The sequence below is a fragment of the Myodes glareolus genome, chromosome 1 (genome assembly GCF_982192425.1).
Source record: "Myodes glareolus chromosome 1, mMyoGla1.1, whole genome shotgun sequence".
In the NCBI taxonomy this organism is placed as follows: Eukaryota; Metazoa; Chordata; class Mammalia; order Rodentia; family Cricetidae; genus Myodes; species Myodes glareolus.
In genome coordinates, this window is record NC_142026.1 from 132,043,555 (window position 1) to 132,071,328 (window position 27,774).

Below are 27,774 nucleotides of genomic sequence, written 5' to 3' on the forward strand. Positions count from 1 at the left end.
TGTTTTCTCCAACAGAATGTCTAGGTGATGGTGTGGTGTCTATGCAATGCACACCTCTCTCTTTGTATGGTCGCATGGACGTTAAATCACCGTCCTCCAAATTCACTTACGTTTTCCTTTTTATGGAATATAGGTTTCCCACACCTTTTACTTTGTAGTAACACTAATGCGGTACACTTGCAGTACAAGATCAGAGGTAGCAATGACTTTTTCTTGTTTATATACAGACTCCCTATGCTGTCCAGGCTAGCCTAGATCTTGCTATGTAGCACAGGCTAGCCTTGAACTCATGATACTGTTGTCTCAGTCTTCCAAGTGCTGTGATTACAGTTATGTGCCACTATGCCAGGCATGAGGATTTTTAATTTCAACAAGAAAATCTCCTTCTGAAAAATATTAAATTATAATGCCACTTAGTATGAAAGTATTAAATTGTCTCTAACTTTGCCTCCACCCCCACCAGTCCCAACTTCTAGCTGTTGGGGTTGGGTGTCTCCACCCCTACCAGCTCCTTCTTATAACTACTTGTTCCATGGCTAAGCTGAACAAATTTTCTCAATTCCCAAACTTCAAGTCCAAATCCTAAATTAGCATTCTGACTTTTCCATATTTGCTTCTGTGTCCTCACTTTTTGGATGAACTCTCAGAGGAAGTAAGTAAATAAACAAAAAGTCCTTTCTTGCTCCCAGTGGATAACAAAGGTGAGGCAGCCATCTTCTTGCAGTCTTAGAAGCAGACGTGCTTCAGGAATGGAGACGTTCAGTCCAACTTGGAGCACAGAACTCATTCTTTACTCCAACATATTCCTTTCCTCTCCCAACCCTTAGAGGCCCAGCTACCCCTTGTCAACCTTCTTGCCCTTCACATAATTTTGTCATTCATTGCTTACAGTATGATGCTTAGTGTCTGTAGAAACTCTTTACATAGTCTAGAAATTAATCCGTTGTCTGACATATATGTGTGTATGTAGACACAGACATAGATATAAATGATATAGATATATAATATGTGTTTTAAATATTTTGTCCCAAACTTCCACTCTTTTCAACTTATATCTTTTACCAAATATAGGTTTTGAATGTTGATTTATCAAGCTGTTCTTAACTTCTGTGGTTTGTGTGCCTAGCAAGGCTTTCTATACTTCAGAAGGACAGAAATAGACTCCTATATTTATTTTTGCAAAACCATTATTGAGATGTAATTCACATACACTAGAACCCTCAGGCAAACAGTGATCATATGTGTGTGTGCTGTAAGTCGTATGTGTCTTTGGGTATATAAAGTATTTGTGAGGGTGTGTGCACATGTATGTGTGAGTGTGTAGGAGGATGAGTGTGCTCCTGTGTATATATGTGTGTGTAGTTCATCGGTCAATGTTAGTATCTTCCTATATGTCCTATATTTCTCTCCACCCTAGTTTCTGAGGCAGGGTCACTCTGGGGCTCAGGCTCTGACTGGGGTTTGCAATGTGAGTTACACTAGTTGGCTTCTGCCATCTCCCTGTCTTGACCCCTAATGCTGAAATTACAGAGTGGCACCATTTTGTCCACCTTTCTAATGGGTTCTGGACCTCTTAAGTCAGGTTTCTGTGCTGATATGGCAAGCATCTCACTCACTGAACCACCTTACGAGTTTTTAATATAGGCTATATCCTCGACTTTAAAAACAAATACCTAAAATGCTCTAAACTCCAAGCCTTCTGCACTGTGATGTGGTGTCCCAACCTGAAAATTCCATAACTGACCTCAGCTGGTAAGCTGCAGTGAAAATGCACACCCTTATAAATACTGTGCAGAATTGTCTGCAAGCTATGAGAATCCAGAACCCACTGAACATGAGAAATTGTTGTGTGCAGATCTGAGGTCCACACCACGAGAATTCTCCACTTCAGCCTAGTGCAGTGTATGGTTTCCTTTTTGCTGTTAGCTATTCTAGTTGGAGGGGTTTATGTTCCCGAAATGACCAGAAATGTCAAACATTTTTACCATGTGCCTAGTACTCCCTAGGATGTTTCATTATATATGTAACTAGCCCAAAATTTAAAACAAAAAAGCCACAACGCTGTCTGAAATTTTGAGATGGGGTCATTCAGCCTGCATGCCCACAGTTTTACAAATGCTAACACAATTTTAGAACTTTTACCACCCCAGAAATGAACACTTCGGCCCTCACTCTACAATGCTACCAGCACCCCCAGTCTTTAGATAAATAATGGTTAATCTGTTGCCATGGTACCCAGTAGGGCTGACTCACAAACAGCATCATGCAGCATGGACTTTTATACCTTTTTAAAATGCAAAGCTTCTTGTGCTTTGAGTTTTCAGTGTTACTCTGTGCTGCAGCCTATAGCTGGTCCTTGTCACTCTTGATGGCAGTTTTGTGCCCTCCTGTTAGGATATGCCACATTTACTCACACACTCACCAGCTGATGGGCATTTAGACTGCCCCACCTTTTTGCTATTATGAATAGCAGTGCTGGGACCATTTCTGTGCATGCTTTTGCATAGTAGTATATCTTTACCCTTCTTAGCCAAGTCCTAGGAATTAATGGGTCAGATGTGAACTTCATGTTTTCTGAGGTTCTCCCAGGAGGCTTTCTTAAGGAGCTGTGCTACTCCGCATTCTCATCGATGGTATATCAAAGTTCCAGTTTTTTTCCAGTCCTCACAACCCTGGCTGTGAGGTGGCATTTTGGCTGTAGCCATCCCAATGTTTTTGATGGGTAATCTCACTGCAGTTTCAACTTGCATCCCCACAATGATGTAAACCATTTTTATAATGTGCTTGTTGGTCATAGGTGTTTCTTTGGGAAAAGTCTGAGACATTTGCCCATTGTTTTAAATTGTGCTGTCTTCTCCTTATTGAGTTATAAGAGCACTTTACATCGTCTAAATACAAGTTCTTTATCAGATATGCAATTTTCAGACATTATTGGGACACTTCCTCTGTAACATGAGGGGGCCTGTTGTTATTTGGGTTTTCTGTTCCACCCCATCCCCTAGTTATTTAGTCCCAGAGAAAAATCACACTGAAATCTCTGTAAGTTATAAAGCTGATTGGCCCATTAGGTCAGGCTTCTTACTGGCTAGCTCTTACATCTTGATTAACCCATTTTTCTGATCTATGTTAGCCATGTGGCTCAGTACCTTTTTCAGTGGGGCAGCTCACATCCTGCTGCTTCGGTGGTCTGGGCAGGAGTGGGAGGAATCAACTTCCTCCTCCCCAGAATTCTCCTGCTCTCCTTGCATCATTTCCACTTCCTGTCTGGTTTTCCCACCTACACCTCCTGCCTGGCCAATCAGCGTTTATTTAAAACATGATTGACAGAATACAGACAATTCTCCCGCACCTTCTCACTTTCTTGATGGTGCTTTTTGGTGTCCAAAAGCGTTAATTTAGATACAGCCCAATATATCTGGTGCACTGGCTTGTCGTTTGTACTTTTGATGTTAGATCTAAAAGTGAAACACCAGATTGAAGTCACAAAGATTGACTCAAATGTTTCATCTGAGACTCTTTATACTTTTAACTTTTACATTTACATCTTTGATCCATTTTGAGTAAACTTTTGTGTGTGTGTACTTCCAAGTAAGGTACCTAGCTTCATTCTTTCTATAGAGTTACCAAGTTGTCCCATCACCACTGTTGGAAAGATTGACTCTCTTCGGTGATTGCTTTAGCATCCTTTTTCAAATCATTTGACCATAAGCCTGAAACAAGATCCCTATGATTTCTCTTGTTTTACAGATTTTTAAAATGAATTTCCTCTCTGTCAATTTTGTAGATATACATGAAACATTCTGGTCGCATCGATCCCTCCACCCTTTCCTTCTTATCCTCTTCCCACACACATCGACCTCCAAGCCCCATTCCACTTCCACATCTTTCTGTTTTGTCTTTGCTTTTGCCTTGTAATCCACTGAATTCAACCAGCACTGCCTACCTGGGAACAGGTGTAGAACTTTCCATCAGAGCACAGCTCAGCAGCGACTGTATCACTGAAGACAAGACTTCCTCTCTCCTGGCCGTTCTCCTCTACCACTGGCTACCCTGGGTGGGACCAGACCTGTGAACCTCTCTTACATCTGCAACTCAGTGTTTACTGGCTCAACCTTGCGTGGCCATTATACAGGCAACCATGACTGTGTAGGTTTGTGAATGTCATGCCATGGCATGCACCTAAGAAAGCATTTCACGTTCCTGCTTCTTGCTATTCAGCTCTTAGGTTCTTTCAGTCTTCTGTGGTATTCTGTGAGCCTGGGCGAAGGTGATACTGGTGTCCTGTTTAATGCTGAGCGCTCCACAGTCACTTGTTTTGAAGACCTCAATTAACCTTTCACCTCTGCCTTTGCTGCCAGTTTAATCAGAGAGAAACTTCTTTGAGCAATGCTGAGGACAGCATGAGCCCAGATATTTTAAGAGGCAGTTTGACAACATGTACAATTACCAAGACAAAAGTAGTGGCTTCACCCTTAGTGCCGATGACCTCCCCAGTCACAGGACCTTTGACCAGGCCCGTTGTACCAGGCACAAGCTTCTTCCTGAAGAATGGGTCTCAGATCCAGTCAAAAATCAGTTGGTTACCCACAATAGCAGGCATCTCCTGTCTGGCAAGTCAGTGTTATAGCATGGAGGAGACTATTGACTCTTTCTCTCTAGCTACCTGCCAACGCTGTGTAGGCTAGCCAACAAGGAAGAAGCATCTATTACTGCTTCTATTATTTTGAATCTGTGAGATAGTTAAAGATCTATTCTATTAGTTTCCAAACATATATTGCTATAATATCATAATTGAAGCATAGATTATCTTTCTTTGCTCACTTAAATTTTCTCTTCATCATATGATATTTTTCTCTGGAGCTCTGATTGAAAACTCCCTGTAGAAAACTTTTAGGTCCAGGTGTTTACAAGATTATTCTTGTTGACAATAACAAAATATTGGTCTGTGAGCTTGGCTTATTTCAGTGCCATCTCCGCTCTTGTTTTCCCCTCTTTTCTCTTCTGGAAGAGATAGAGATTAGAACTTTCAGATCCAGCCCTTAGACCCCAACTTTCATTTCATGCCTTCTAACCCTCCAAGCATTTCCATTATTCTCTGGGAGAATTCTTCAATTTAATTTTTGCACTAATTTACTGTTCATTTGTGCTTTTGTCTGCTATTTCCAAATCCTCTATTTGATATTTTTTCACAAGTGAGTGAATGCAATTTCTTTTCGCATCTTTCTGAGGATATTAATTTATTGTAAAAGTCCGTGGGCATACCTCCGTGGCAGGCTGCTCTCTCTGTGCCCATTTCTCTCTTTATTCTTAACTCAAAATGTTCCCAAGACAATTGTCAGTGCCTGTATTTCTATGCCTGAGGGCTTTTTCTGGTATTATTAAGCCAAAATCTAGGGAAGAATTAATGAGGAAGGAACTTGCCTAAAGCATTTCCTAGCCAATGACTCAGAGGAATAGGTATGACCATACCCATCCTGGCTATCAGGTAGGATAACTCCAGCTCCATGGCTCTACATTGGTCCTGAGTTTCTGGGTTGAAGCAGACCATGGTGGTTGTGCAATTCCAGTAGCTCTCCTCATCAGCTGTCTTTTCTTCCTTGTGTCCCTTCCTCCATCTCCCTGTCACGTTCCATTTTCAAATGCATTATGTGCTCTTCAATTCTTGTCTCATGATACATTGCCTGGGAACCATGCTAGGCCTTTCTCTATACAATTCTCTTCCCCCTGGATTTTGCGTCTCTTATTTTCCATCTTTTCTACCAATAGTTTCAGGATTGGGAGGTCCGATCTGCTTGGTTATCTTGTTATTTGACATGCCAGCTACCATCTCTGTTTATAATGGGAAATTCATCATTGGCACCACTAACCGTACTTTCCTGACTTTTCTGCTAGCTTTTCTCTAAACGCCAACCCCTTAGCCACAGTTTCTGACATGCTTCCTGTTGGAAGTAGTGAACGCGAGAGCTGTGAGCAGGAAAGTTTTGATTGACACAAAAGAAATCTGGTGATGGTCTCCCACTGTGGAATGTTCCTTGTTTCTTTTTTTTTAACACTATGTTGTTTGGTGAGACCTGTTTGAACTCATACTGCGCGTTTCCAACTACAATTCTTTTAATTGTGTTTGTCTATCAACATGGTACAACTGGACATGCTTTCTTGACTGTGGTGGGGATACTGCTGCTTAGGGGCCTTTCCTGGGCAGTAACATTTTAAAGCTTCATGACTACTGGTAAACCTAGTAAATGTACATATTTTTAAAAATTTTATAAAGCCCCATTCCAGCCAGGAAACAAGTCTTTGCTTCCTCCTGGGGCAAGTATAGCTTCATACCACCATGACCACTCTCTGAAGTCTGAAAAGAGCTTTTACAAACCTTCCAACATCTTGAGAATTGTTCGAACATTAGTCTTGCGGGACCCCTTCTCCAAATCCCAAGAGGAGCATGGCAGAACATCCATTGTCTTTCTGCCGTGGTTGAAGTGAAGTAAAAAGCAGTTCATTCTTCTTGTATCTCAATTTTGACCATAATCATCCATCCTTTAAGCTGATTTGAGAGTCTAACTTAAGAAAGCTTTCCCCATTTAAATGCCCTAACAAATGGTCAAAGTTTGACTATGGAAAGTTCCCCCTAAAGTGTATGTAGACATGAAGAGGTAGAGAAGAGGTTAAGGATCTGATCTGCTCCCTTTGACTGACAGGGTAAAGTGTGAGGGCTGTGGAAGATGAACAGAATCATGGACCTCTGCATCATCTCATTTGACACAGGGTATAGCAACATGAAGCATCCTCATGGAAATAGGATGCCCTTCATGGCACCAGCTACAGACTGATGACACAGAGGAATCTTGTCATGGGGAAGACAAGAGATAGGGTCCCTTGTGTTGCCTTAGTTTCAGTGAAATGTGAAAAGTATCTCGTTATTCAGGTCAAAGACACATACTATGTGCTGTAGCATTCATGTTTCCCCGGAGCCGAGGTACAAACTGAGGAATCTTAGAGCCTTAGACACAAAGATGTCAGCATCAAGCTATAAACAGGCTCATTCTAAGATGATTATGTCTCCCTAGAAACTGGTCCTACTTTGAAATGCTTGTTCCGGCCATAGTATTTCTTTCTAGTATCTTTCCCATCATTCATTCTCAGATTGTACTGTTTGTTTCTGAGCAAGTGTTCAGAGCACCTAGCACAGAAAACAAAGGGTGTGTGTTTGTTCAGTGGAAAATAGCAGTCTGGACCCTACTTTCTGCAAGATAGACAGGACCCTGCTCGCCCTGGAGGACCTGAAGAGGAGCCCCCACTATGAACACAGGCAATCCTCTCCTACCTAAGGGAAACTAAATAAACTCTAGGGAATCTTATCCATCATCTTTTTGTAGGCAGCTTTCCCTCTAATTGCAGGAGATGAGACACCACACAGGAAGGAACACACACACCTTACAGACAATCAAAGTTGTCACGCTCTGCTTTAAGATGAAAATTTATCCTCACAACCCATCCTCACATGGCACCAGCCACAGTACTTCAAAAAGAATGGTAACAGACGCCGTCAGATACTGCATGGCTCGGCCCTGCTCTCCCTTTAAACGTCAGATGGTGAATTGTATCAGTATTGATGATGACATGCTCTATATCCAGTGTCACAAATGTCGTGAACATCGAAAGCGTTTAGCCTTGTACCTTTGTCTAGGGTCGCAGGGGTGGGGAGAGTGTAGGGTGGAAACACATGGTCCAGAGTAGAAGACCCAGTGCTTCTACAGATGAACAATTACTTTACTTAACTGCAATTATAGTGGGAGACCAATGCGCTTACCCTTCCCTTAGCTCCCCATGTGTCCTTGCTTAGGAGGCACTGGATGGATGGGCCTTCTTAGATTCTGCTATAGACGGTCTCCCTGCAGTAAAAGGCTATTAGTAGGATTGCGAGATGGTCAGAGTTAGAGTAAAGTGCACCTCGCAGGGATGAAGGACACGGGGTTCTCTAATGGACTTGCATTAAGGGCATACACTCTGGGCAGGATTATAAGCATTCAGTGATGTCAAATAAAAGACACTTGGTTTGGCTGGGCCTTGATTCTCCAGGTCAGAGAGGACAGAGGCAACCGCTCAGCCCGCAGGTGAAGAGATGGTTCAGGCCAATTAAGAGTACAGGGGAAGCTGAGCTGATAGAAAGAGATCATAATAGGTAGAAGATGAAACCATTAAGGCAGGTGGAAGGAAAGGAATGCATTGGGATTGAGGAGGAAACACTATTAGAGGGAAAGTACTCTATTTCAACTTGGTTTCAAAGGAACCCAGCAATAAAAGCAAAAGAAAATAAAACCAAAATGTAGCCTTTCCAGAACTTCCCCCATTCTCATTTATAGAACTATCACCTAGGACTCGTACAAAGAGAATAGCAACTGAGTTTGACCCTAGGGACTGGGCACATTTCATCTCTCACCCTTGGGCTCCCTTGTCTCCTGCACACTGAGTTCGGGGCTTCAGGAGTTTGTTCTGTCCTTACGCAAACTGAGTAAGTGTTGGATGATATCACGGCTCATCTGCTTGCTTATCATTGACCCAGCTGCTACTGTCATGGAATGAAATGTCTTATAAATCCTTTGCTCTTGCATTGTGGTTTGCATGCACACTTGATGCATCCAGGGGGCTTCTGTGTTTGAACTCTTGGGTCCCAGCTACTAACACAGTTTAAATTTTCTGGAGCCTGCGGTAAGTGCAGGCTCCCTGGAGGAAGTGAGTCACTGGGAGTGGGTCTTGAGCTGTTACAGCATGGAACAACTTCTTGCCCACTTTGTTTCATGTTCCACCGATATAGGAGACGCGAGGAGTGCCAACTGCATACTCCTGCTACCGTGGAGCTGCCTGCCACCATGGTTTTTTTTTTTTCTCCAGGATGGATAGCATACTTTCAAACTGTGAGGTAAAAATAAGACTTCCCACATGCAAGTTGTTTTTCTGCAAGGTATTTTGCACACAGAAGTAATGCACACACTTTGAAAACAACACTCAAGACTCAGTTCCAAGCTACTAAAACAAGCAAAAAAGGCACTATGCTAGCAGGCCTGCAGAAGGACCATACTCCCAATCAGGAACCTCCTGGAAATTCAGAGGCCCCCATCCTAACATCTACCTCTAGCCATGGAATGGACAATGACCTTCTGCGTTGCCAGGAACTTTATGCAATCCACGAGATAGAGAGTTGAATACATAACACATGTCCCCTAAGTTTGGCAGTAGAGTTAAAGGGTGAGTTTTAGAATACTGGACAGAAACATTGCATTCCAGACAAGGGTTTCATACCAGGACCTTTCCAAAATAGACAGCAATATGCCTCTGAAATGTGCCTTGCCCCACAGCTTTGCAGTATACATTCTCTGAGGCTTTGATTTGTAGCTGAGCCCTAGTGAGTTTGGGATTATCAGGGCCTGACCCAGGCATCACATATAAAATGTGGCAGGTGTCTTCAGCCTAAAGAAACCAAAAGGAAAGGGAACTACAGAGTCTGGGGAAAGCAGCCAAAAAGGGCGGTTCTGCCTGCCCATCTGTTACAGAAAATTTGTTCTACGTTAAGAAGAATGCTGAATATTCTTGTGTGTAGCTGATCTCACATTTCACCCATGATACGACAAAGTTATTATTTTTATTTTTTCACAGGAGAGCGTGGAACTGGGGGGAAGTAGAGAAAAAGGTGTATAATCAGCCTGGCTGGTTCCCAGATACAGACCCATAACACCTGTGTGTTGGAACTACAGTCACGCACCGGTTTGTTGACGGCTTGATACCAATCCCATCATTGACCTTGGGTTGGCAGTAATAATCCAGTATGGCACTGTGTCGGTGAATCACTGATATTTAGGCATGGGAAACTTGGAGACGTTGAGCCAGGGGCATGCATTACATAGTGATGCTGAACTCTACATTCAAAGGGGACCAATGACACAAGGCAGATATGCACAGCGGAAAGGTGATGCTATTCTTGGAATCAGAAGGCTCAGGTGAGAGACAGGATTGTCACCGGCACCAGGACTCTTGGTTCTGAACAAATGAAGAGGCCAGCCAGCAGAAACCAAATCTAGGAGAAAGCAGAGCTACTGTGTTGCTGGGTCCTAACGGTTCCCTGCAGGAGGGAACGAGAAGGCGTGGCATCAACAGCATAGATACAGGGAGTCAGCTAAAACACAAACAGCAGACTCCTTTATTCAGCAACGGGTAGAATCTTCTATACCCTCCTCCTAGCACCTAGGCATTCCAGCTGTTGACATTGTGTGACCACCCCTCATTGATGAGGTGTGATCAGGACCTCTGACGATGCCTGTTGCTCAGGAGACTGCAGGCTGCCTCATCTTGGCCTTGTAGGTCTAATCTTCCTACACTACTACTGAGGATGTCAGTCACACAAAGAGAAGCAGAGAGAAGCCTCCTGGCCTCCTCCTTCCGGCCAAAGCTTCCTCCAGCATCATCCATTGGCTTAACAGTCCAACACTGCCTCTGTCCTCAGAGTGCACGTCACAAAGTCACCACAGAATTGGCCCTTTGCTGTCACAGAGACCCCCAGTTTTTGGACTAATTCAGAATTGTTCATGCGTTTTGCTTCCTGGGGAGGTGTTTTGTGAGAGACAAATTTATTTTTATTTACAAACTTAATCAGTGATCTTTACAAAAATGGAATCAAGTATTGCTTGTGTTAGCCATATCTGCCTACTTGGTTTTAGGAGACAACAAGGGTTGGATTCTATGTGGGTGGCCCATGGTTCTCAGGATATTCGCTCTGTTGCTGGTCGAGTGTGACATCTCCCATAGGCTCTCACCGGCTCTCACCAGCTCCTGTGTTTTAGCACTTGGTTCCCAGCTGGGGGTGCAGTTTTAAGGAGGCTGTGGAACCTTTACATGTTGAAGGAGGGGTCAAAGAAGTAGGTTGCTGGGACCAGGCATTCAGGGTGATATCTGGGCCTTGCTTCCATCTCATCTATTCTTTCTGTCTGCCATGGTGATGTGACCAACTGCTAAAACCTCCAAATGCTACAGACCAGAGGATTCTAGTCGCCATGTCTTCCACTATGATGGACCGTGCCTTCTAATTGGTCCCTTCCTCCCTCCCTCCCTTCTCTACCTCTTTGGTTGGAATCTTTTGCTATAGCAGGAAGAAAAGCTCATCTGTGTCCATAAAGAAAAATGGATTTTGCTGTGTAAGCACATGTTCTGCCATTGGCTCCTGCATTTCTGTCGATGACCCGTGCCTCTCCCAGGCATGTGGCACAGTATTCTTCTGAGGGACGAGGTCAATGGAAATACTCGGAGTAACTTATGTTCACTCTCCATGGCTGAAGGTGACTACTATAACACTTATTGTCTGCATTAGCGGCTAAAAATAGGAGGTGTTAGTGATCAGTAAATCTTGAACGTATTGTTAATTATCAGGTAGCATTGTGACATCAATGGCTTTGTCTGCTTTCCGTTAAATCCTTTCATAAGCACCGCTGAAAATGCAACAGACGACACTCTTTAATGTGAATTTCCTGGGAGCCCGTGTCTACTCAGCACTTTCCTTTATTCTGATTGTACCAGGTCACCTGCTGCTTCTGCAGTGAGTCCCTCGTGCCTTTGATCAGCACACTGATGGGACTCTCATAACACTTGGTATTTATACTCAGAGAGCAGCATGCAGGCTATTGTTACATATTCAGAATGTGCCTCTCCTTTCATGGAGAAGGAGAATGTGCCCCCTGATAACAATAGAAGTGATGGAGATATTCGGTGGAAAAAGCAAGGTTTAGAGAGGACCACCTTGAATTTAAGTGCCTGGGACAGGATTCTGCATTGCCCAGAATGATGGACACAGGCTGGTATCTACCGAGGAGGAAAATGAAGTGAGATCACATGAAATACAGGCAAACTTTTATCTACTACAGAGAAAGAACCTCCTGGGAAAATACGGGCCTGCTAGGAAATGGTACGGGCATGAAAGGTGATTTATGTTTCCTGTAGTCAGTTCTGAACTAATTCCCAGAATGGCATGAAGGGATGCCAATTTGAACAGAAGACAAACTGTGCTCTCTGTCCATTTGAAATCATATCACCTACAAGGGTAATACAAATGGCTGGGATTTTTTTTATAGTCACTTACTTCTAAGGAGGTCCAAGGGCTTCCTACCCATGAGCTCATTTACTAGCATGCTGGGAACACTGTTCCCTCATGTGTAAGAGAAGTACCACTTCCCTGGGCAGAAGAGAGAGACACACTCCCTCTATTCCTCCTCTTTCTATTTAACCCTCTCTACACAAGCAAAAAAAAAAAATGCTGGGTGGATGGCTAGATCCTGTGTTCCCATAAAGCTGCAGGCTCATTCTGGCCTACAATATGGCATGAAGCAATAATCCCAGCTATTCTGAAGGCTGAAGCAGAAGGACTGCTAAGCTTGAGGCCTGCCTGGGCTAAACGTGAGTTCAAATCCAACCTTGGCAGTTCAGTGAGACCCTGTCTTAAAGTGAAAAGTACAAGCAGTCATGAAGTATAGGTCAGAGACTAAGGCGAGGCCTCGAATCCAAACCCCAGCATCGAGGGAAAAGCAAAACAAACCCAAGCCTTCTCACAGCACGGCCTTTCCAGCCAGAAGACACATGTGAACTGACCTTGGGTGAACTTCACCAAGTCATTGCGCCTTTCCAAGCCTAGATATTTTTGTCTGTAAAATATCTGCACAGTGGTTTCCACTGGAACATAAGAAACACATTTAGTTAGCACAGGTACAATGCCCTGACTCGATGTCAGAAAGACTGTGCCACCCGTTCTTACAAATTGAGCTGAGCCGGAGCCCAGCGCCATGCCTGCTTCTCTTCTCCCATGCTGAGCCATCCTCTTAGCCCCATCCTAGCACACTTTGTGGGCCTAATTTAAAAAGCTGTCAGGGCCTGAGTGTGGACACACACATGAGAATCCCAATGTGGCTCTCCTAAGCCAACCCTAAACAAGTATCCAGGTCCTTCCTTCCTGCACCTTCCCCAGACATGTGAAAAGCTGTGTTCACACACACAGTCATTCAGCTGCTAATTCCTTACCTGTAGCCGTCCTGGAAGCACAGACCATTTCAGAACAAAAGAGACAGTCCTTGAAAATACTTTTGCAAGGCAAGTAGGACTTTAGTAACTGAAGAAGCACGGAAACTCAATCTAAATGCCCTAGTTGGTTAACTGTCCCACCTCACAAGTCCCTGTCATATGCAAAGCCTCCTCTGAAGAACCTAAGGCACACTGTAGGAAAGACACCTTGATGCCTCTAAGTTTCAAGTGAAAGTCTGCTTCTGGGAGGGGCCACCTGCTTTATTTTCATTGTTAGCCTGCCCAGCTGGCTTCAGAATTGAGCCAGGCATCTCAACGGTAGTACTTAGATCCCTCTGTTGTCATCCTGTATTCAAAATTATATTCCGACATTTTTTTAGAAGTAGAGGGACTATTGTCTTTAGGAAGAAGATACAGTTAAATCATCCCACTTTTATTTTTCCCCAATAAACTCCCCTGGGCATTACGGATTAGTTACCATACTACTTTTTAAGGTCTTCTGAACATCATAAATGCAAAATGAATGACTTAATTCTCCCTTTTAAAGTGGTTTCTACAGTTTAAAAAGTCTTTAAATGAAAGTGTATTCCCACACTTTAGAGCCACAGAGAAAAAAATCGCTGTGGTTTTTTTTTTTCATTGTAAGTTTCATGGATTATCTTTTCAAACCAAATATATTTATTTTCCCAAGGATGAAAATAAAAGCCAGTTGTTTTTCATGCGCCTACACTGTAGACAGAGCACTTGGGCTGCAAATCATTTTGTAGGAACAGCTCCTAACAGACACAACCCTCTCCTGCAGGTGTGTGGGGCCATTCCCCAAGCCCTGCTAGAAAATTCCATGATAAACACCTCCCACTCCGTCTGGATGTCCCTCGGTGGGATCTACCCTGCCTAGTTCTCAGCAAACTGTGTGAAGTGGATGTCTCGTCTGCTTTGGCTGGGTATCATTCCTGCTTCCGAAGGATTTCAGAGGAGACCATAAGCTTGTGACAGAGTGAATTTGTGATCTTATCCAATCATCTGGGCTGTTTGCAAAACTTCAGTAGGTGGCAGCGTTTTGTTGATAAATGTTTTGTTAGCCAAGTGATCTCATTTAGTGCAACTGTTGCAATATTAATAAACTGAACTTATGATCATGTTTGCCAGGACTGGAAATATTGCCATTCTATGCAGCGGGCGCTCTTATCTGAACTGACAGCAACATCCATTGTGTTAGAGATGGAGCAGTGTGCCTCGGAGCAATTGTGTGTGTGCTGTTATACAGAGGAGTGAGAGAGGCAGGGAAAGGGGTTGGTAAGCAAAGCTAGGGAGGAAGAAGGAGAACACGAAGGAATTAAGATAAGATGTGCTGCCCCATTACCTGACTGGCTGCGATGAAACCCTGGGTGACCCAAATGTGTATCCCCTTCTTGGATGCTCTATTCAATTCCAAATGACCCTGAAGGTGAGGCTGGAAATGTCAAGGAAACCGACCCAGAATCCTTGGCCTAGGAAGCAGCTCATATCCCCAAACACACATGTTGTGAGGCACACAAAAATGCCCAGACCATCTCAAGCCTGGGACAGTGTTCTGTCACCTCTTCAGATGAAAACAATTTCAACAGCACATCACAGCTGAACCACACGACATCAGACTGGCCTCTAGGAACAGAGAGACTGCAGGCTCTTCACCCAGAGCTTTGGCCTGTCCACCACAGCCTCAGGTCTGACCGTTGTCTCTGTCATTTCTGCTCTCATTGTTCTTTATGTAAACCCCCAGCTTAGAGAGTTGTGAAGATCTGGCCGAGGAACCGAGAGCTGAGGAGACTTTAGGAACTGTCCACTCTGTTAAGATGTGGAACTTCCCACAGGGCAGGAAACCCTGACTACCCTAAGGGACGAAGAGGGAGGAGGAGAGGGAGTGGGGGGAGTGGGAGGGTGTTGGGAAGAGGGGCGGAAATGGAAACTTTTATAATTTAATAAAATTTACTTTAAAAAAAATAAAAAAAAAAAGATGTGTGGCACCTTCCCACTCTCTAAAGGCTTCCCAATCAGCTCCTTCAGCATTTCAGGTGAGTCTTTGTGGACACGAACAGAGTTCAGAACACACGACAGTTTCCTCCGCCGTTTCCTCGATTCCTTTCTCTTCAGGTACAAGAAAGACAGGATTTGTAAGCTGACTCGAGTCTTTCCCCACAATGACACGTTACCAGTTGGGAGGGGCACTTTTATCTGTGTCCACAAGGTAAACTGTATGACCTCTGTTGTCTTACAGCAGTGAGTTGTCCTGTGTGGCCCTGGACGTTGTTTTGTAGGAAAAAGGGCCTGGCCCTGCACAGACACCAGGAGCTCCATTTAAAGTAGTCAGTGCGTCCTGTGTGATGGCTCGGATCTGCACCTGCAGTGGTGCATCCTGTGTGCATCCAGCAATAACACTCACATATACCCTGTAGCATGAAGCATGTACCAGAGATGTAGGGAGTACCTTCTCTAATCTCCAGGTTGTAAGGCCTTTGCACACAAAAGCCTGTCCGACTCATCATTGTTTATCCCTAACATCCAGCATAGTGGTTTGACAAAAAGACTTTTTTAGAATTAATTATTGAGTTGATGCCTTATATTATACATGAGAAGGATAGCTTCAAAACTTATTTTGTGTGTGCAAGTCCTTTTTCTGTGATACCATGATCACATTATTCACCACGGAGAGACACATATATACCATTTCAGATAGATACTGAAGCCTAAGATTTGGTCTTCTGAATGTCTAACTTTTTTTTTGGATAATTTCTCTTGTTAAATTTATTTTAGTTTTAATTAAATTATAATCACAGCATTTTCTTTCCCCATTTCCTCCTCCAACTGCTTTCATGTTCCTTTTGCTTCTGGTGTCTCGCAAATTCATGGCTTCTTTTTACTTAATTACTATTATTATAGATAGATAGATAGATAGATAGATAGATGATAGATAAATGATAGATAGATAGATAGATAGATAGATAGATAGATAGATAGATAGATAGATGATAGATATGTAGGTAGGTAGATAGATAGATAGATAGATAGATAGATAGATAGATAGATAGATAGATAGATAGAGTTTGCTGAATCTGTTTATCATTCCTTGTTGTATATGTTTTTAGACTTGACCACTTGGTCTCGGATAAGTAAGTTGGAAAGTCATCCTGGTGAAGACTAATTCTCCCCATCTCACGGGATGTTAATTTCTTATTGCTCTTCATCTAGAAGTGAAACCCTGTGAGATTTCTTCTACTTATTTTTATGAGTGTTTGTCTACATGTATGTATGTCCATTACACATAGGCCCAGTGCCCATGGAGGTCAGAGAGGGCATCTGATCCCTTGGAACTGGAATTAAGATTGCTGTAACTGCCTTGTGGGTACTGGGAATCAAGCCACAGACCTCTGCAAAAGCAGCATAGGTTCTTAACCACTGAGCAATCTCTCCTGCCCCTACTTAACCACTGAGCCATCTCCCCTGCCCCTGCTCACACAACTCTAAAAGCTTTCCCACACTTCTACAAAAATGTTGCGAATACTGACTTATTAGCTCAGTCACCATATCACAGAATGTTCTGGAAATGAAAATATATGGCACTCTATCTACAGTAGGTATCATGCATAGGCACATGTTTTCCAATAGTGCCGAAAGAGCAGTGACATCTGTGATGAAAACTGTACACAAAGTCAGAAAAGACGACATGAGCTGGAGAGCGGTGAAGGAGGACACACTTATCAAGCATCCCTTATTCCTGACGAGTCCTTTAGATACGGAAAGCCAGGCAGAAAGGGGGCGTTTGAAAAGGCACTGTGGTAGCACTGGTAAACTCCAGGTTCAGGAGCTGCTGTGGTCTAGCTTATAAAACCATCTCGGGATTTGTGGGTGGAAAAATAACTATCATTCAACTTCTGCTCTACACCTAAGTGTCTCGAATATGATACCGCCCTGCAGATAATAGCCTTCCCTCTCTCCTCTCCCTCCATACCACACAGACGATGTCTGCATGCATGCACACCACATGCATGTTCACAGGGTCACAGAAAGCTTCACATAGAGCTCTGCCAGCAGATGCTCATAGCATGCTTGTCCATACCGACACTTAGATAAAGTTTTGCCTTGAAAACAAATCATCACTGGTATTTCCCGTGCCTAGAAGAGCCAATAAAGCCTCAGTCATTCATTTGGATTCAGCCATACTCATTCTCTTCTGAAAATTTTAACCAACCTGACCCATGTATGGTTCACTTCGGGATGGTCCCTAGAGCAGTTGGGCCCCATCAAGGAGTCGAGAGATTGGCTACAGCATTCAAGGGGCAGCCCATGTCTCCATTCTTCATGATTTCCCTCCCCTTCCCAACTTCAAATTCTAACTGCTCGAACCAGTTAAGTTCTTCTCATGGAATGAAGAAAAACACATTGCAGAAAACATGCAACCCTTTATCTCATTTTGTTATATGGATGGCAAAAATAGACTGCATAATTATGGAAGACCAAACAGTATTTTCTTTTGTGGCCTGACTCCTAATTATACAGTACATGATAGTATGCTACCCTCCTATTTCACATTTAATAACCACTGGCCTAATAGAAGGCCTAGAATTGACACTGCTAACTAGATGTGAGTGGACTCTGGACATATGAGAAGTACTAACCCTTAGTTTTAGGCAGTAGCTATAGAGCATGACATTGTATGGAGAGCGAGAGAAGTCTTTGAAGGTTCCTACTGCTCAGTGATGAAATTACAATCTGACATCTCTGCTACTTCTCCCAGGTCTCATTATTTAAATGACTTATTATTAGAGCGTTGACCATCAAATGAAATTAATTTCAAATCTGGCACAAAGTAGCATTGCGAAATTCATTACAAGAACCACTTTCACCTCCCAATCGAGAGACCCATGCAGTCATCTTGAGTCCAGGAAACCAACGAGACTATGTGCCAGCAGGAGCAGTGGGCAGGAGACTTAGATGAGGATACCAGCTCCATTCTTATTCCAAATTAGATGACTTTATGTAAATCACTTCTTTTCTCTTGGCTTCAGTTGCCTTATTGGCAAGAAAGGACTAGGCATTTGCTAAGCGTCCTCCAATCCTAACATTCTACCATGCTGCTAGAATTCTGTAATACTGGCCCAAGAAACCCCATGAGAGTCCTTTGGATTATACTTTTCATCCTTTCCAAATAGACACAAGCAAAAAATGACAGGGTGATCAGAACGATGCCATGGTATTAGAGTGGTGAGCACAAAAGAAAGTTGGGAAGGAAAGGTCAGGACTGCTAGGGATAGATGTGTAAAGGATGTAGCTTCTATACCAATCCTAGAGAGAGCTGGACCACTATAGAGAGTGCTGGACCACTGTCTCAGGTCTCCAGGAACTTTCGAGTTGAAAGGCATCTGGGATAAAGTAGACTGGCTCACTCAAGGGACCATCTGTGTCTTCTCTAACACAGAGTCAGAGTGCCTTTGAAGACTAAAATCCTAACAGCAGGTCCCCATAGCTGGGGATCCTGCATGGGACCTAACTAGACCCTCTGAATGTGGGTGACAGTTATGTAACTTGATCTGTTGTGCGAGGTGGGCTGTCACCTGACAGTGGCACCAGGACCTATTCCAGAGCATGAACTGGATTTTTGGAGCACTTTCCTTGTAGTAGAATACCTTGCTCAGCCTTGATACGGGGAAGGGGCTTGGTCCTGCCCCACCTGGTAAGCCAGACATGTTGACTCCCCAAGGAAGGTGTTACCCCCTGTGAAGATTGGATGGGGATTGGGAACGGGGGAGGTGGGGAACAGGAGAAGGAAAGGGAGAGAGAACTGGGGTTTGTATGTAAAATGAAAATAAATTTAAAAAAAACAATCACTGCAGGTAGGGTTTGACATCTACCATCATACCTCACTGAACTCACAATCTTGGCAAGGCCAGAAAAACCCTCACAGAGAAAAATGCAGGTGTGAGTTCCCAGGCTTCACCTTATTTAATACATTTCTTCCTCAGTCTTTAAACAATGTCTCCACTTAGATGCCACCACACAAGACTCTGGGTTCCATTGCCCACTTCCTTTCCATACCCTGTCATCTTCCACATCTCTCTGACTAGCACTGTGATTTCTTATGAGGAACAAACTTCAAGGCTGAGTCTTTGAATTTTTTCTGATATACTCTTGTTTTAAAGAAGATACAAAGACAAGGGACCCCTAATTTTTATCTCCAGCTATTTAGTCTGAATTCCACACCTAAATATTTAGCTGTTTATTAATGTCTGAATACATAGCATAATTAATGATTTAAAGTATTCAAAGCTAAACCCTTACTTGAATTTGTCCCATCTCACTAAGGGCTCTTTTTACCTTCCAGATACTGAGCAAAAAACAATGAGCCTGCCTTTCACTATCCCTTTTCTTATCCCGCAAATAATCAGTCAAAGAACACAGTGGTTTTACGTTCAGAATATGGCTTGATCAATATCACCTCTACCACATCCCCCGACCTACATCTTAATTGGTGCAACCTTCTTCTTCTGACCAGTTCACCTGTTTTCATCTTTACTCTTTGTAGATTATGGCTAATATCACAACCTCTTGGTTCTATTATGAGGTACCAAATGAGGTGATTTCTCTGTATAAAAGCCTATAATAATTTTCTCTCACTCAGGTTAGAAATCAGAGTTTTCTTTATGACTGTAAGCAGCCACATAAACTCCTCTTTGTTCACATTTTCCATTATATCTCATGGTCTTTGCTCAATCATCTCTGGCCATTCACCATTCAGGCCTGTTTGCTCCTGGAACATGTTCAATATATTGTTGCCTTTCAGTGTAGTTCCAATTATTCCATTTGCCCGGAGCTCTGTCTGTGGCTTTCTTTTACCCATTTTTCACATATTGGTCAACTCTCACCTTCTCAGGGAGCACTACACAATCTTCCATTTCTACCTTATAATTACAATCCACCCATTTACGTTTCCTCCATTGTCCATTCCTGGTTCATTTTATCTGTAGACCAACATCCTTCTGACACACTGTTTGTAAGCTTAACAGAGACTTTGAATCACTGGGGTTTTGTTGTTGTTGTTTTGGGTGTTGAGTTCTGTTCATGTAATGCTGTATCTCCAAAACACAGGAGATTTCCTGGCACATAATAAACACTCAATGTGATTCAATGAATGAATTTCTCTTCATCTATTTTCCAATAATATTCAACTACTATAGCATATGATGATCTTCTCTAATATAAGCTGGGGAATGTCTGCAGTCATATCGCCCTGAATATGTCCCATCTCATCTAATATTAGGTGGGGGATCTCAACAGTGAAGGAACCACTACCTTTGTCTCAGCATTTTAGGTACAGTGATTGTGATTTTAATTTCATTTTGAACAGTGAAAAGACCTTCTATTGGAAGCCAGGTAAGACTGATGTTGAATTCTGGTCATGTCACTTGTCACCTAAATAGTCTTCAGAAAATTTTCCTAGCCAGCTATGAAATTGATGTAATGAGGGAGCCTGCTACCACTCAAGGTTTCGAAGAAAGTGATAAGCACTGATTTATACAGAGTATGGAGCACAGTGTCAGGTACAGACTGGCTTCTTGATACAAGTTGTTTTGAGTGTTTGAATTGCATGAATTAATCAAGAGTGCTAAGGCTCATGCAAGGTTTAGTACTTAACCCCTCTCTTCCCAAGAGAACACTTTGATCCAGAGGAGAAAGCCTTGCAGGAGAAATTTCTAGCATTAGCTGTGATGAAGGATATTCTCACTGTCAAGGGACGGAAAGGCAAAGGAGAGGAATGGGGTAGGGCGGTCATCTCCCAAGACTCCCTACACTCTGTGGGAATCCAGTCTCATTAGAACCTTGCGTGTCCACGTGTCTAGGTGCCTTAATAGAGTGAGAGACTCACTCAAGGGACCATCTGTGACTTCTCTAGCACAGAGGCAGAGTGCCTTTGAAGACTAAAATTCTAACAGCAGGCTCCCCACAGAGATAAATGCTGAAAGGGAGAAAAGACAAGCGAGCAGGGGAAGGGCAAGGTGAGGAGAAAGAGATGAAACAAAAACTAGCCCTCGTCTCTGGTGTAATAATTGCTGTATTAATACCTGAATGGCTAACATGCGTGCCTGGTGGCATGTTAAATGAGAAATTTCAAAGACTGTAAATAGAAGAGTGATGAGACTACTTGACCCTAACAGTTGGGATTCACAGGCAGCCAGCAGTTGGCATTCATAGACTCATAGTCCTCAGCCCGCTCACGCTTGCTCCTGACATCCCCCTTCCTTTAATAAGCCAATAAATATTGATTCTGACCTGGTTGCCACTTGTTCTCCTAACATCTTCTTTCATTCCAAGACTTCTGGAAACTATAAAAGGCTCATTTCCAGATTCCAGCTTGGCTGGAAGGACTCGGGTTTTTCAATCAGATCTCCCGGAGGTCTGATAGCAATCATTATGAATGAGAAAAGGCATTTTGTATTCTTCTCTGCTTGCTAGAAGAAAACCGGAGCCGGGCGAGTTACATGCTAAGGCTAGGTTGGTATTAAAACGCTTATACCTCTCCTCACCTTGGGAGGATCCAGGAGGTGTGGGGCAACAGCGACCTGGCATCTAAGGGGTGGGCCACCAGGTGTTTTAAGGTGGGTTTTAAATTCATGACCTGATTATTCCTTGCCAGGCATCCATCTTAGGCAAAACAGTTCTGAAGAAAACGATTTAGACAACATCATGATAGTTAAACTAGAATTTTAGAAAATTATCTGACCAGGAGAGGAAACTTAACCTATATATTGAGGTATTTTTTTTCATTTTCTCAGAATCCCAGTAGTTAATAAGAATGTGTTAAGAACCTATTATACATTTAACATTGATGGGCTAGGGTATTGGGCAACAGACAAGAGATTTTAAGAATTAGTTTCCTCACTCTAAGGTATTTTACTAATTAGCAAGGGAGAGGGAAATGTATATTTAGTCTCTAGTTCATCACATTTTGGGAGTCATACCCCCTATCAGAAACTCTGATGTCAATAACAAAGAATTCAAGCTTGCCTGTAGCCCTACTTCATTCTAGAGATTGGCTTCCATACTGGGACCTCCAGACAAGGGTGAACCCCGCATCACGCTTTCCTATGGCCTTCCCTTATTCTTTGGAAATACACACTTTTGTTTCCCAGTTTGTCTAGAGCAATCTCTAGAGTTCTGTCACATAGCAACACTTTCCCGTAAACCAATGGATTAATGAGAAGAACAGGGTGTGAATGGAGTAAAGTGCTATGGGGCAGCGTGCTGAGCCTACCTTGATGCCGTAAAGCCTGGAAAGAAAAGGTCCATGTGACTGGAGACTTTGGGAATGGTGCTCGGAGAAGACTTGGACTAGAACGTCACAGATGGACAGGAAACAGATGATGCAGCCACCAAACAGCAAGCAATGCCATCAAATCAGACAACAATGAGGTCCTCTTTCTAGAAGGATAGTGTGATATCCTAGAAAGGACAATCAGCATGTATGTCAGTTGTCCTCTATCTATGTGGAAAAAAGAACCCATATGAAGAAAAAAAGAAATAACCGGGGAATCAAGGAACACTCTAAGGACTGTGGTTGGAATGCACATGACCCAAGGTCATCACAGCAGCCAGCAGTTTCTGTCACTGTCATAGCTGCCCCCATTTGTGATGATGTTCTCCTCTCAGTGGCTTTATCTTATGTGACTGGGCCTCAAACACTGAGTAGTCTCAGGCTCCCTGGTCCAGCTGAGAGAGACACACAGAAATAAGAGACATGGCGATATTAGTGAGAGGAGGCAGCGAAGAACAGACCTAATCTCTAAAAGTAGCCATTAGAATAATAACAAGGAATGGGGGGGCACAAAACTCTTGGACTTGTAATAATTGTCTACTATGGTTCTTATAACCCTATTCAGGTAATTTTATAACATAGCTAGATGTTGAGGGTGAGATTTGAACCCTCAAACTTGAGACAGCAATTGTTTTCTATACCTGGTTCTTTACCCTGAAGACATACAGGAGAGGAGATAAAGCAAATAGAGAATCCATGAACCCTAGGGAGAAAAGATGGCCAATTCGTATCTAAGAAGACAGCCCTCTCTCCTCTGTTCTTTCTTCCTGCCCATGTGGCTTGTTCAACCTCACTTCGCACCCTAGTACGAAGCTCACGATTTTCCTAACCAGGAAACATTTTTTTTTTTGGTTGTTTTCTCATCTCCTCTTCAAAGTACAGGCCGGCTGTTTATCCTCAGGAGAGCTTTCTCAGACAGGCACAGAGTGGCTAATCTCCATTCCGTTGAGCATCCCTGTTTGCCCTCTAAATAACCCTTTGAGCATGTGTTGACCAGCATTGAACCCAATATAAGACAAAATTCATGTGTACACTTAATAAAAAAAAAACTTTGAAAATATTTTTTTTTCTGAAACTTCTGAGAATTTCACAAACCCACCCCTATGACATGCACACATATTTTCACCCGTGATCTTCAGATTGGACATTCACATGGAAGCAACAGCCAAGGAATGTCCTTCAGTTGAACAGGGTATGGACAGCTTGGCCGTGGACACTTTCACTGGCCTTCTTCATTTCTGATGGCTATAGCTCACTCTAGAGGGAAATTCCCATCATTCTTTGTTCCTATATATCTTCCCTATCTTTAATGCTAGGAAAATACACGACCATAGGGATGAGGCATAACCGAGAAACCTCTCGGGAAACAGGCTCAGAACACAAAGAAAGTGGCAGAACCTCACCCTGTAGAATTTCTCACTTGGCAGAACTTAAGCCAAGGCTTTGAATCGCTCTTCCCACACTTGTTAGAGACAAGCACACTGAATAGCAAACTGCAGCCATCCTCAAAACTGCATACTACTCAACAGCCAAGAGTAATTATGAAATTCCCATTTTAATAGGGACTACTCTTCTTTTTGACTGAGCAAGTACATCAATGCACACACACACACACAAATATGGGGGGGTGGAAACACACACACACACACACACACACACAGCAACAACAACAGTGAACGAAAATAAGGCCATAAATAAGAGAGAGTGTTCAACAAGAGGGGCTGGAAGGAGGAAAGGAAAGAGGGGAATGATATAATTATATTATAATTTCAAAATTATGGACTGCTGCCTCCAACTGTGCCTCCTCCTCCAAGTTCCTGCTGGGGAAGCCTGGTGCTGAGCTCCAGCTTCTGAGTTTTCCCAAAGCCAAGGCTTCCTCTTCCTGAGCCCCACTTCCCCCACACGTCTTTCCAGCTGCAGCTGCAGGGGCCTGGGCCAGGATCCTCATTGCTGGGGAGGTAGGAATACATTGCTGGGAACTGTTGGCCAGCCAGCCTAGTTGGATCAGTGTGCTCAGGGTTCAAGGAGAGACTGCACCAAAGGACAAAGCAGATATTGCCAGAGGAATGACACAGGAAGTGGCCACTTGGCCCCCACACACATGACCCACACACAATACATATTGGCCTCCACACACACACACACACACACACAATACATATTGGCCTCCACACATGTACCCACACAAAAGAATATTCTCACCTATCTTCAGACACACACACAAATAAAATTTAAAACTGCAAATAATAAATGGAAAAAAAATCCTTTGATGACCTACAATACATTTCCATAGTGATTACGTCCCTGAAATCACAGAATAGTGGTCCTCACCCTTCGTAATGCTGCGACCCTTTAATACAGTTCCTCATGCTGTGGTGATTCCCAAACAAAACTATTTTATTGCTACTTCATAACTGCCATTTTGCTACTGCTATAAATTGTAATGTAAATATTTGTGCTTTCCGATGGTCTTAGGTGACCCCCTGTGAAAGGGTTCGACCCCAAAGGGGTCACAACCCACAGGTTGAGAATCACTGCCACAGAGTATCTTGGGCAGCATCTCTAGGCCAGAGGAACTGAAACTGGGCAGACTTCCTTCTTCGGCATTTAAGGCACTCCCCCTTCCCACTTCAGAAACCTTTGACAGACGTAAAGCAAGGGCTATCTCCCTATATGTGTGTAAATATTGCATTGCAGACTTGAAACAAATTTCATCCCACGTTCATTCTAACATGCCAGTGAGCAGCTGCTTAGACACAGAAACTGAGAAACACTTCTCAGACTACAGTCAGCATGGGAAAGGCTTCAGGGTACTTGAGAGCAGGGCTGAGCAGCGACTGCTCTTAATACCCTTCTTCTACAATGAAATTCTGCATAGAGACTCTGAGGAACTTTGGGCAAGCAGGTCTCGCCCAATAAAGTAAACATACCCATCCATCATTTGTGGCTAAAGGAGAGCAGAGACTTAGGCCAGAGGTGGACATTCATAATATTCTATCATCTTCCTCTGTACCATCTTCTGATGTCTGTATACAGGGTTTTTTTTTTTAATTTAATCAACAAAGACGGACACTATCAGAAACATATGGAATGTCAAGGAAGACATAATCACTGAAGCAGGGGATATTCTGCATGAACAAGGCTCATGATCACTCACAAAGATGTTGATGTCCTGATGTCTATTCATTTATCTGCTGAATCAAAGGGTTAGTGGAAGAGGAGGGGGAGGATGGGGAGCCAGGCATGATTAACAATAGGTGCAAGGCAGGATGAGCTAGATTAAACTGCTCCATATGCAAATTATACAAGCCTGATTGCATCAAACCATGCACAGTTTAATGAGGGTAGTAAGATGCCTTTATCTCGGCTTGGATATGTTCCTAAAGGGAAGGCTGTTCTCAGATAAAGCACACTTTAATAAGGAGATTTTTCATTACAGAGCCGATGCGCACCTGCATAGCTCTCCCTCTGCTTCAGGCCTCCTGTCTCACCCTCAGTCTCTTTCAATCTTCCTCCTGCTTTTCCCTTCTCTCTTTGTCAAACTCCCTCGCATCAGACCCACCAGCCTGGGTTTGATCTACAAGGCTATTCTGGGCCCTCATTTCTTTTTGCTGTTGTTGTAAACGGAAGTCAGTAAACATTTGCATGTTGTTGGCATATATTTTAGGAGCGTGTGTATTCAGTGCAAATTGAGGCGAGTCCTACATAGATGAGATTAAGATCTTCAAAATACAATCTGAGCAGTTATTTAGCTCTTAGGAGTTTCTGTTTGTTTAGCATTCCATGTTTCTTAGAATTCTTTAAATGGTTGCTTGGATGTGTTGGGGTAATTGACTCTCTCTCTCTCTCTCTCTCTCTCTCTCTCTCTCTGTGTGTGTGTGTGTGTGTGTGTGTGTGTGTGTGTGTGTGATATTTCTATGTAATCACCTATATTAAATATATAGTAGTATATAGTAAATACATAATAGTTACTCTTGTTTTTCTTTGCTTTTACTGAATATTCTGCTGACTTAAGGCACAGTTTAAAACCCAGACTTGGAGTTGAGTCCCTGCTTTATCTCTTAGTCATATTATTCACTTTAGAATGAAGCAATATTGTGAAAATCCAATATTTTTCAGATTACCAAGTAGGACACACAAGTCACTTCCATATGTTTTTTTTTTTTCTGAACAGAAAGCTTACTAAAGGCAAAAGTCACATCGATATGTTGCTCTATCCATTGAACCACAGTACTCTTATAAATTAAATAGTTTACATTAAAATAGATGTTTCAGAAGGATTTCAGAGGCAGAGAACAGTGGTAAGCACAAATAAAACAATTAAACTATTTAAGTATGAAATTTTACACATGTGATTATGAGCACAGTACCATGTATCTTTGCTATTCTTTTGTTGCTATGATAAAATGTCAGTGAAAAGCAACACAAGAGATGAGCCCAGGTGTGCAGGTCAGTGGTCATGGCAGCAGGATACTGGAGGAAACGGTCCTGTTATGTCCATCCTTGGAAAGCAGAGACTATGAATACATGCACGCTAGTATTCCACTTGCTTTCTCCACCCTTATGTAGACCAGGAACCCCTGCCTAGGAAATGCTGCAACCCACAGGGGGCGGATTTTCCCATATTAATTAAGATAATCAATATAATCTTTGCAGGCATGTCAACAGGCCCATCTTCCGGATGATTCTAACTTCGATACCGTTGAAACCCACCATCACACGATGACACCATCACTGCTATGGAGATGTGCACATAGTGACTGTGCCTCAGCCTCCACCCACCCACTTCATTCTCCCTTTTTCTACAATCTTTCCTAGTTCTTGGGACATTATTGGTCTGCTTCTGATCACTACAGATTCTATAATTTCCTACAAATAAAATAATAAATTAAGTGTTTTACATTTGTCATCTTTCAACTTACATATTTATTTATTTTTGACATTCAATCATATCATTGTGCTATCTAACTGATTGCTTTCAGGACTGGGTGACACTATGATACAAAATGTACCACATATTTATATGTCTATTCCTCAGGTTATAACATTAGCTGCTTACAAACAAAGCTACTATAATAGTCCTGTACAAGTTTTTCTACCTTCCCTTTTTCTTACATAAATATCTTGTAGTAGCACAGTCAAGGTATATTATAAGTATCTGTTCAAGGTTTTAAGAAAAGATCCTCACTTATTTCATATTTTTCAGAAGCAGCTCATCAGAGTTTCACGTCCTCAATAATTATCATTGTCATTCTTTTCAAAGTTAGTCATTATGATACATGCACAAGAGGTCTTGGTATTAAGCAGAGTTCTCCAAAGACAAAGAGGCAACAGAAAAGATGGACAAATGATGGACAGACAGACAGACAAAT

At 42.7% G+C, this 27,774-nt stretch overlaps 1 long non-coding RNA gene across 1 annotated transcript in view; it reads right to left on the reverse strand.

Annotated features, from left to right (window-relative positions):
- Positions 1–22,526, reverse strand: part of LOC146895794 (uncharacterized) — a 140,652-nt gene extending 118,126 nt beyond the window's left edge. Inside the window, exon 1 of the long non-coding RNA XR_015739466.1 lies at positions 22,343–22,526. This is a non-coding gene — a long non-coding RNA (uncharacterized LOC146895794). The remainder of the gene's footprint in view (positions 1–22,342) is intronic.
- Between the last annotated feature and the right edge of the window lie 5,248 nt (positions 22,527–27,774).